Source organism: Malus sylvestris, chromosome 9 (genome assembly GCF_916048215.2).
Source record: "Malus sylvestris chromosome 9, drMalSylv7.2, whole genome shotgun sequence".
NCBI lineage: Eukaryota > Viridiplantae > Streptophyta > Magnoliopsida > Rosales > Rosaceae > Malus > Malus sylvestris.
In genome coordinates, this window is record NC_062268.1 from 27,160,918 (window position 1) to 27,172,493 (window position 11,576).

Consider the following 11,576-nt stretch of genomic DNA (forward strand, 5'->3'; position numbering starts at 1 on the left):
AAAGACTGCAGTAAGAACTCATGAAGGACAAACCGAGAGCTTTCCCATAACTGTAGGATTACATCAAGGCTCATCCTTAAGTCCTTACCTTTTTGCGTTGGTAATGGATTAGTTAACAGGACATATTCAAGATGATATTCCTTGGTGTATGCTTTTCGCAGACGATATAGTGTTGATAGATAAAACTCAGGAAGGGGTAAATGCAAAGCTTAACCTTTGGAGAGAAGTGTTGGAATCTAAAGGTCTTCGCCTAAGCCGATCAAAGACAGAATATATGGAGTGCAAGTTCAATGCAAATGGAGGCCAAAACGAGTTAGGGGTGAGGATCGGAGATCAAGAAATACCAAAGAGCGACCGTTTTCGTTACCTAGGATCTATCTTGCAAAAGAACGGAGAATTAGATGGAGATCTCAACCATAGAACACAAGCTGGATGGATGAAGTGGAAGAGTGCATCCGGTGTGTTGTGTGACCGCCGTATGCCACTGAAGCTCAAGGGAAAATTTTATAGGACGGCAATAAGGCCGGCGATGCTGTATGGCACAGAATGTTGGGCGGTGAAGCATCAACACGTACACAAAATGGGTGTAGCGGAGATGAGGATGCTTCGTTGGATGTGTGGGCACACGAGAAAGGATAAGATTAGGAATGAGGATATCCGGGGTAAAGTAGGAGTAGCCGAAATTGAAGGAAAGATGAGAGAAAATCAGTTACGGTGGTTTGGACATGTGCAAAGAAGGCCTACTGACGCTCCGATTAGAAGATGCGACTATAGGACAGAGGTTCAGGGCCGAAGGGGTAGAGGAAGACCTAGGAAAACTTTGGAAGAGACCCTAAGAAAAGACTTAGAGTACTTGGATCTAACGGAGGACATGACACAGGACAGAACACAATGGCGTTCTAAGATTCATATAGTCGATCCCACTCAGTGACTTGGATTTTCCAAGTCTCCAACCGAGAAGTTTTCCTCACTCGGGAAATTAAGGGAACACTACCTCAACCTACATGCTCCACTCACAAAGCTTCAACATACAAGCTTCAACAAAAGAAAATTCAAAGAACTTAGCGAAGAAGGCTTTGGTGTATTTAACACAATACGTTGAAATGAAGGAAAGCTTATTTATTGATATCCCCGATAAGTTACAAATATGTACATATACTTGAGTCAAAATAAACAAACAAGAGGGAGCCTTCACAAAGGTTGCTTAGGAGAAGTCTCAGCAGTCGGTAGAGCCCCAGAAAGAGAAGGCACCGGAGGGGGATCATTCGGAGCCTCAGTACTGGACAAAACCCTAGAAGGAGGAGGCATCAGAGGTTGATCATTTGGAGCTTCATTACGCGGTACAGCCCCAGAAGACGAAGGCAATAAATGCCTTTGGAACAAACCCACAAAACTCTGATGATCAAGTAAAACCTGACCATCAGATTCCTTCATCTGGTCAAGCTTCCTCTTCATGTTTGTAGCATAGTCATGTGCGAGCCGGTGCAACTGTTTATTCTCATGCTTGAGCCCTCTAATCTCTTGTTTGAGACTCATCACTTCAGCCGCCAATGATTCAACTTGGCGGGTTCGAGCAAATAGGCGTTGGGCCATATTAGACACAGAACCTGCACACTGAACACTGAGAGCCAGAGAATCCTTAACAGCCAACTCATCAGACCGTTTGGAAAGTAGTCTGTTATCTTTGGGAGTGAGAAGGTTCCTGGCCACTACCGCAGCGGTCATATCATTCTTCATCACGGAATCCCCAACGGTAAGAGGACCAGTAGGGGAGACGAAGGATGGGCGCCATATGTTGTCTGGAGAAGGCGGGGCTGCCTCTTCAACAAGGTTCAAGTCAAAACGACGTTCGGAGGGGCCAGACATTTTCAAAGGTGTTGAAGAGAGAAGAGGTCGGACAAATCAAGATCTTAGAAGTACAAGAATGGAGCTTCTACTGGTGGATATTCAAGTGTGCTTTGGAACTTAATGTCAGCCCCTATAAAAATCTGCACTCGACGAAGCTTCAGAAATCGAAGAGGCGCCTGCTCAGAAATCGAAGAGGCGTTTGCTTTCTCAAAAGCTGAGATGCTCAGAGACCACGAGGGTCGATCTCAGAAATCGAAGAGGCGTTTGCTTTCTCAAAAGCTGGGCTGCTCAAAGACCACGAAGGCCGATATCAGAAATCGAAGAGGCTTGCTTTCTCAAAAGCTGGGCTGCTAAGAGACCACGAAGGCCGATCTCAGAAATCGAAGAGGCACCTACTTTTCCAGCCTTGTCAGCACCTGTCACACGCACACTCAGCTTTGCGGAAATTATGGGCATTCTGTCGAAGATTTTTGGCGAAGTAGAAAGCACATGAATCGTACTGTTCAATCACCCACTTCCCATACGCAACAGTAACTCATGGGTACCACAGATAACTTTGCCAAAGTTCTCTGACAAAGTTGAGACACGTGAAGCTTGCAGCTCCCGCTACATCGCTCTGACCAAGAAGGGTAAAAGAATTGCAAAGAAACAACACTAACAAAGTTTAGACACATAAATTTTGAAGGTCTAGCTACCATATTATTACCCACAAGGGTAAAGGAACAGTACCACTGCTGGATAATTGGAAAGTCCCGGTGTGTCAACCTCTGTGCTTCATGGTAAGGTAGACTAGCAAACATGCCAACCTTTACTCACATTCAAGAAAGCACTCCCAACAGGATTGCTTGCTCCAAAATCGAAGAGGCACCGCCCTTCGAATCTCGAGAGCCAGACTCCCAACATGATTACTTTCTAAAAAATCGAATAGAGGGTAAAGGAACAGTACCACTGCTGGATAATTGGAAAGTCCCTGTGTGTCAACCTTTGTGCTTCGTGGCAAGGTAGACTAGCAAACATGCCCAACCTTTACTCACATTCGAGAAAACACTCCCAACAAGATTGCTTGCTCCAAAATCGAAGAGGCACCGCCCTCCGAATCTCGAGAGCCAGACTCCCAACATGATTACTTTCTCATAAATCGAAGAGAGGGTAAAGGAACAGTACCACTGCTGGATAATTGGAAACTCCCTGTGTGTCAACCTCTATGCTTCGTGGCAAGGTAGACTAGCAAACATGCCCAACCTTTACTCACATTCGAGAAAACACTCCCAACAAGATTGCTTGCTCAAAAATCGAAGAGGCACCGCCTTCCGAATCTCAAGAGCCAGACTCCCAACATGATTACTTTCTCAAAAATCAAAGAGACACCGCTCTCTGAATCTCGAGAGCCAGACCCCCAGCAGGATCGCTTTCTCAAAAATCAAAGAGGCATCGTTCTCCGAATCTCGAGAGCCAGATCCCCGACAGGATTGCTTGTTCGAAAACCGAAGATGCACCACTTTCCCAACTTCAAGAGCTGGATCTCCTTGGATAAAGCTTGTCTGTAATCTTCACACGCAACATCAGCTTTCCAGATACCACAGACCACTTTTTCAAAGTGCTCTGACAAAGTTAAAACATGTGAAGCTGGCAGCTCCCACTACCGTGTTATGACCAAGCAGGGTAAAGGAATAGCATTATTACTTGATGTTAGGGAGACTCCTATATATGTCGACCTCCATCCCTAACGGACAGGCAGACCTGCAAAAATGCTCAACCCTTTCTCTTATCTGAGAGGGCACTCCCAACGAAGCCTTTCGAAATATTCAGCTTTCTTTCCCCCCGATAATACCTCTATAAACAAGCTATACTAGAGCAAGAATATCTCATATCATCAGGGTTAAAAGCAAGAGTATCTCATATCATGCTTTTTCCCTGTCTTTTCCTTTGGCCTTGTTCTTACCTGCAAGACAAGGAGAACGAGAGCAATCAGTCAGCACTTGGAATCAAGCTTCCAGCCAAGAACTGACTGCCTGGAACCCCTTACCTGATTACTTACCTGGCATTGCTCTCGAGTACTCATCTTCAACATCTTATGCTTCCAGGGAAGATACCGCATCTGCCTGAGGAACAGATAGGGCAAGTGAGAAGGATACAAGGAAGCATGTGGAGACAAGCGTAACAGCACACGTGCCGATACATCCACTACTCTGTCAAAAGCAAAAGTATCCCATATCAGCAGGGTCGAACGTACTCTAGATTTGATGGACTTGTTTTGACCCTCAAATTCTTCAGTCGGCCTTATACTCTGGAGGAAACCAGAAAACCCTGCAGCCCGGTTCAAGAATAAGCCTATGGAAAGTTACTTCTTCAAAAGCAAAAGTATCCCATATCATCTCTTCTCATTTTTCTTCTCTTTATCCTTCATGCTGCCTGCAAGATAGGGAGAATGTGAACAATCAGCTGGAGCTCTGATTGCTTACCTTGTCTGTCACTTCTTTCAGCAGATCCCCTAGCCCGGCGACTTGGGGGACTCCTACTACATGGTTTGTATCGCGCTTGACCAAGCCTGAAACTACAAGTAAGCTTCAAGTGAAATTGATACATTACCTTGTGCATCTCCACCAGTTACAGATACCACCCCTGGATGGAGGAAGAGTACTTCCAGAGAAGATGCCACATTTACCTATGAGACAGATAAGGCAAGTCAAGACGATACCACACTCCGGTACTTAGAAGTTTCGTGGTTACGAGATCATTCTCCCACAATATTTCCTAATGTCAATTGTACTAAATCATTCATTTGTACTCACTAAAGGAGAGCTTGAACCTATGTACTTGTGTAAACCCTTCACAATTAATGAGAACTCCTCTATTCCGTGGACGTAGCCAATCTGGGTGAACCACGTATATCTTGTGTTTGCTTTCCTAATTCTATCCATTTATATACTTATCCACATTAATGACCGGAGCAATCTAGCGAAGATCACAAAAAGTGACCGTTTTCGCTACCTAGGATCTATCTTGCAAGAGAACGGAGAATTAGATGGAGATCTCAACCATAGAATACAAGCTGGATGGATGAAGTGTAAGAGTGCATCCGGCGTGTTGTGTGACCGTCGTAGGCCACTGAAGCTCAAGGGAAAATTTTATAAGACGACAATAAGGCCAGCGATGTTGTATGGCACATAATGTTGGGCGGTGAAGCATCAACACGTACACAAAATGGGTGTAGCGGAGATGAGGATGCTTCGTGGGATGTATGGGCACACGATAAAGGATAAGATTGGGAATGAGGATATCCGAGGTAAAGTAGGAGTAGCCAAAATTGAAGGAAATATGAGAGAAAATCGGTTCTGGTGGTTTGGACATGTGCAAAGAAGGCCTACTGACGCTCCGGTTCGAAAATGTGACTACGGGACAGAGGTTCAGGGCCGAAGGGGTAGAGGAAGACCTAGGAAAACTTTGGAAGAGACCCTAAGAAAAGACTTGAGTACTTGGATCTAACGGAGGACATGACACAAAACCGAGCGCAATGGCGTTCTAGGATTCATATAGCCGACCCCACTTAGTGGGAAAAGGCTTTGTTGTTGTTGTTGTTGTTGTTGGAGGGGAAGTTTCTGTTTGTTAGCAGAATTTTGGCGTTGGCTTGGATTTTCGTGGAGTGGTTAGCATTGTGAAGGTGAAGAATTATTTTTCTCCCAATGTTTTTCTTAACCATCTTTTATATAAATGAGTTATGTTTGAGTCTCAAATTATATTCTACTTGCATAGTGCTACGGTCTAGTTTTTATTTTTTTACAAAAGTTGCATAATAGTTTCTTTATCAATACAAATAAAAGCATATGTCTCAATGCAAACAATCAAGCTGTCCCTTGCGCATTGATTTCTCATTTGTTATGGATTGGCATTTGGGTGATTTTCATGGCAGAAAATATTATCTCCACTAAGTTGTCGCAACTGGTAACATTGATGGTAACACTAAGGAGGCGCTTGGTTTGCAAGATAATGGACGTGGGAATGTCAAGTTATTTACTTTCCCATGTTTGGACGTGGGAATATCATGAAACAACATTTCTAAACCTTTTTTTTGTACGAATTTCAAAGTGATTCATTTTTGAATGATTACATTTTATACTTGTTTGGGCCCAAAATAATAGTTTGGGCCGAGTATAGAATCATTCTCGCCCTGGAAGGCCTTGCGACAAGAATACCATGGATCGTTCAAGTACGTAGGCCTCCAAACCTAGGTCGGCTAGGTCATAACGCAAGAAGTCGAGTCCTAGTGCAATAAGGAGTCTCGGCAGGACCCGGAAGTGAATCCGGTTCGGTTGAGGACTAGGTTCATAGTCCTAGTGAAAGTATGACTGGTCGAGTTGGTTTTTACCCGACCTTGGGGGGAGCCATTGCTATAAATAGAAGAGGCTGCGCATCATTCAAACCCCTGCAAAATCAATACAAAACTGCCCTGCGCAAACTCTCAACAACTTGAGATTTTTTCCTTCTTTTTCGCTGACACATCTTCCGTTGGCATCAACAGCACTGTGGAAGCAACCGGTGATATCTTAAGTCGGCATAGATAGTTCTGTCACCGTAGAATCAGTCGATCTCGCAGTATCTTCCGTTGGCATCAACAGCACTGCGGCGAGAGCGGTTGATTACCTATCTAAGTCTCGGTCAAAAAGGATTTCTGAATCCTTATTGGTCGAGGGCATCTCATCAGCCTTCTCGGCAAAGTGAGGTGTTACAGTTATTACATTCGGCACTTTGAGAGCCGAATTTGATATTGAACTTCGTAAGAATAGTAACCTTGTCTTCAGGTTCGAGAGCCCAAGAGGCCGAGACGTGTTCCTTTCTCGGCCACAATCGCAAGACGCAGAAGTCAGCCGCGCACCCAACGCAACATCAACAAAATTTACTCCTCGGCCGAGCTCGGCCGACGAGTTGGCACGCCCCGCATTCACCAAAGGACGTAGTTAGCTTATAGATCACTCGGCCTGCGCGCCACGTAGGCTTGGTAGTTTCTAGGGTCAACAATACTATATTGGTGTATCGTCTGATATGACAAGTGATATGTAAATGTTACATCGTCTGATATGACAAGTGATATGTAAATGTTACATCATTTATGATTTTATGGTGTTAATTATAGACTGAAAGTTGATGTAAATTAAGTCGTCGTCTTTAAAAATTTGAATTTTTGTTGGATGTTTAATTATAAGTGGGTTTACAAAACTGTATTTTTTCCTGCAAGTACATATTATAGTAGGGAGGTTCTTTCTTTAATTTTTTTTATCCTGGTTTTCAGGTAAAATATTATTTATATTTACACATGCAACAGTTCTGTGCCAAAGCCATGCGTGCAACTGCAAATGTTGTTCATGCTTGATTATTTAAAAATGAGTATAAACTCCTACTTAGAATTCTTCGTGTTTGGATCACAAAGCTGAGTTTTTACTACTAGTGTTGCTAGAAGACCACTCGAAAACTCTCCAGAAGAGTCTTTGGTGTTTGCGTTTGGCCGAGGGCGGATGGTTGTCTGTTGTTTCTCTACTCAACATCTGCCACATCACTTGCACATCTTGGTACCCACACGATTGCACATCATCGTGAAGCTTCAGAAGCCCACCACCTACATCATCCATCCAAATTCAACAACTTTTTTAGAGATGGTTTGAAATTATTTTCAAATGGCTGAAAAACGATTTTAGAGAATTTTTTTTTGAGTTTTAAAAGCACTTGAAATGCTTTTTTAGAATTCATTTACATTTTTATTAAAGATTGGTTTTAAAACATTTTCATTAAAAGTGTTTTTAGTCATTTAAAAATATTTGCAAACGAGCCTTTAATTATCCTTATTAAGGCCATCTCCAACCGAAGGTTGGCCAGATGACTCGTTTTAGTCATCTGGCCCTCTAAGAAATTAATATTTTAATGAACAGTGCATGGCCATATTTTTTACCATCTCCAACCGATGGGCCAAGGGTCATAGGCCAAACATAGCCCTATGAAAAAAAATCATCTCCAACTGAGGACCAAAAGATCATAGGGCCAAACAAAATTTATTATTTTAATTGAACTACTATGGATACTTAAATTAAATTACCTCAATAATTTTATGTTATGGATTGTCAAAAATTTTCATGTTGTTAAATGTTTTTAAAAATGTTGTCCAAGTTTGATGTTGTTAATTTTTTTTATGTTGTTTAATGTTACTTAATGTTATTTAATGTTGTTTAATGATTTAGGAAGTTAAAGGAAAAAAAAAATAAAAAATAAAAAAAAACTGTATAGAAAAAAAGAAAAATCAAATATGATGTCATGTGGCCCGGCTCAAGGCCGATTGGTTGGAAATGGTTTTCGGATTATTTTCGGTATTCTGGACCATTCGGTTGGAGATGGTCTAACATCGAGAATGTATTCAAAATAATTAACAGTGCTTTTGGTGATTTCGACGGCAAAGTTGCATCAGTAAAGATGTAGATGTAGATATTCATCCTATCTTTAGGCCTCAGCTACGAAGCAGAAGATTGGTCACTCACCAGAGTCCCACTACTTTTCTGACTTGGACAAGAGAAGATAGAATGGTCCCAAAAAGTATATCTATCACTTTGGATGGCAGGAGTTAATCACGAATTAGAATACACTTTTGTATATCTTATACGGGTCAGTCACAATGATGCGTACTATTCAATAGTTCAAGTTTTATGTTAGCATACTATTCAATAGTTCAAGTTTTATGTTAGCATACTATTCAATAGTTCCAAGTTTTAACCATTAGGAATTGGTCTGTTACTAGTATGTTTACTCTAGTGTAACAAAATTGCGATGAGATCTTCCTATCGTAACTCTCAAGTTTTCAAATATTCTAATGTTAGTATATAAAGTTTATTTTGTCTAACATTTGTACCCAATCGTTGATTTTTCTACTATTTCCATACATCACTTATCCTTATGACAAGTCCTTCCTTCATTATATGTTGAAGTGGCGCAGTTTGTCCCATCAAATTTATGCCTCGTAATCATCAATCAGTGACAGACTTAACGGATAGGCAAATGGATGTACGAAAGTGAGAGGAAAACCAATGTTTACTAAATCAGATTTGGAAATGCCCTTTTTCATGGCTCTTTTAGAGCCTATTTGCAAGAAATTAAAAAGGAAAAAAACAAATAAATAAATAACTTTGCCAAAAGGTTTGGTGGAATTCATCATTGGTAGTCTACTTAACATTATTCCTAGCTCCATTTACCATTACTTGTTAATTAATTATTCAAGTGCTCCTAACATAAGGGTAAAGACTCATTGAGTGTACATGTAGAGTAATCGAATTACCATTGGCAGTTGGGATTTTTATATGACTACAATACAATTCAAGATTGGGCACTGTTTTTGGCACACACAAATTCATTCATTTACCCAACCATGGACCACCGACAAAATTAAAATGTATTATATCCTCCACTCAAAATCCTTCTTCATTCACTTCGCAATCTCTCTCTTTAAGCTTATGAAGGGCGGAGATGGCTGTAAGCTCATGGAGGATTTACTAGGCTAAAGTTTTACTCAAGACTTAGAAACTAATATTACCCCACTCTTATATAAATTCTTAACTTCGCATTTATTGTAGGTCAAAAATCCTAAATACGACTCCATAGAATGAGAGTTTAATGGCAATATATTGTAACTGACCCTTTTGACTCAATCTAAATTTTGCATCTTTAGTGTAAATATATTATTGTGTAATCATCAATAATATACTTTTGTCTGCAGGGGTAAGGTAAAATGGGAGGACATCCTCTTCAATCTCTCTCTTTAAAGTCCAAGAATAAAGTGATCCGGATATTTAACATTTGATTCACGAGCTACAAATTATTATAATTTTTAAAAGTTTTTACTATTTTTTTTTTTTTTAACCGTTTAATGAAATTTCAAAGATCCGGATCACATGATCTTTGGAATTTGGAAGAAGAGATTCGGAGAGAGTCTATTTCCAGGTAAAATAGAGAACTTGATGATGTGTAATCATCAATGATTAGATTTTATTGTGCCATTTTCTAGAAGTTTTGGTTACTGTGGGGATGATAAAAAATATAAATAAAACCTTATTTCTAGAAGTTTTGTTTTCCATTAAAAAAAAAAATTGAAAAAACAGAGGAACAATTGTTTGACAAGGAGGAATGAAACGAAAACATGCTTCTTATGAACGCAGTGAAAAGGAAACAGAAAAAGAAAACAGAGATGAGGAAAAGGATAGAATTAAAAATCAACAAAATAAAAAACAATAAAAAAAAGGTGGGAGCATCTATCAATCTATATGAATTACGAAGCTTATGATCTAGTATGAAAATTGATAACCATCCACCTCCAAGTTTTCCAAGTGCAGAAATAAAGGGATACATATGCAGCAAATTATGAATATAACAAAACTATATATATATATATATATATATATAGATTTAGAAAGAAGAAGAAGAACTGAATAATATAATATTTAAGTGAGTGAGTGACCATTTTTGCGATCCTTGACGCGGGTAGAGACGGCAAACCAGAGACGGCGGACAGGGAAGATCATCTTGTCCCAAAACTCCATCAACCTTGCTTTTATCACTTTTACTTTCTTTCTTCCTTTCCTTTTCCGGCTACTCCCTCTAATTGCTGCTGATATGCTCCTTCTCCCTGCCAGACCTTCTCTCTTTCCCCTCTCTCTCTCCTCTCCTCTCTCTCTCTCGGGAATCAATTACGATACGATACAAAGAAATGTTTTGCAGGGACTCAAGAGGAAGGAGACTTCGAACTCAGAGAGCTATTGAAAACCCACTAGTGTTCTTTTGAAAACCCGCAAGAACATTTGATAAGCCCACCAGTTTGTCTTATAAAGATCTAATAAGAACCACCGACACACATCTCTATCTCTAGTGCTCACACTTCATTATATTCTTTATTTAATCTTTACTTTTACGTGTAAGATTAAAAGCATATCTAAAGAACACTTGAGGTGTACTTATTGAACTCATAAATATTAAAAATCGATAGCCACTCATATTTTTACACTAGCCCAAGGTTTAGGAAATGGATCATCTTTGGATCCTTCTTGCCAAATCCACCAAGTTCTAGAATTATGGCTGTTGAAATTTGATTAAATGGCTACAGTTATTATAACTTTTAAAAGAGCCCCTTATTTGTAGTCGTTGGATCAAATTTCAACGGCCTGGATTCCCAGACTTGGTGGATTTGGTGAAAAGGATCCGAAGAGGATCCCTTTCCCAAAGTTTAATATTGGGTGAGATGTCACATCCCAGACCGGCTCCGCCATAGCATGATATTGTCTGCTTTAGGCTTACCATTCCCTCACAGTTTTGTTTCTGGGAACTCACGCAACTTCCCAGTGAGTTATCTATCCTAGGATTGCTCTCGTCCGAACTCGCTTAACTTTGATGTTCCGATGGAATCTGAAGCTAGTGAGTTCCCAAAAAACCTCATGCTATATAGAGGTGGGCATGTACATATAAGTTATATCACCCAATTTCCGTTGGTCGATGTGGGATGTTATAATCCACCCCCTTAGGGGCCCGATGTCCTCGTCGGCACACTCGCACCGAATGGCAGAGTGACTCTGATACCATTATGTCACATCCCAGACCGGCTCTGCCGTAGCACGATATTATCCATTTTGGGCCCCGACCACACCCTCACGGTTTTGTTTTTGGGAACTCAGACGAGAACTTCTCATTAGGTCACCCATTCTAGG

General features: G+C 40.7%; 2 long non-coding RNA genes across 2 annotated transcripts; both read right to left on the reverse strand.

Annotated features, from left to right (window-relative positions):
• Positions 1–2,476: 2,476 nt before the first annotated feature.
• LOC126583080 (uncharacterized) lies at positions 2,477–4,018 on the reverse strand. Its single transcript, XR_007609662.1, has 3 exons — positions 3,887–4,018; positions 2,831–3,790; positions 2,477–2,613 (listed from the first exon to the last, which is right to left on the reverse strand). It is a non-coding gene; the product is annotated as an uncharacterized LOC126583080 (long non-coding RNA).
• Positions 4,019–7,101: 3,083 nt separating this feature from the next.
• On the reverse strand, positions 7,102–10,769 carry LOC126583079 (uncharacterized). Its single transcript, XR_007609661.1, has 2 exons — positions 10,337–10,769; positions 7,102–7,459 (listed from the first exon to the last, which is right to left on the reverse strand). It is a non-coding gene; the product is annotated as an uncharacterized LOC126583079 (long non-coding RNA).
• Positions 10,770–11,576: the final 807 nt, after the last annotated feature.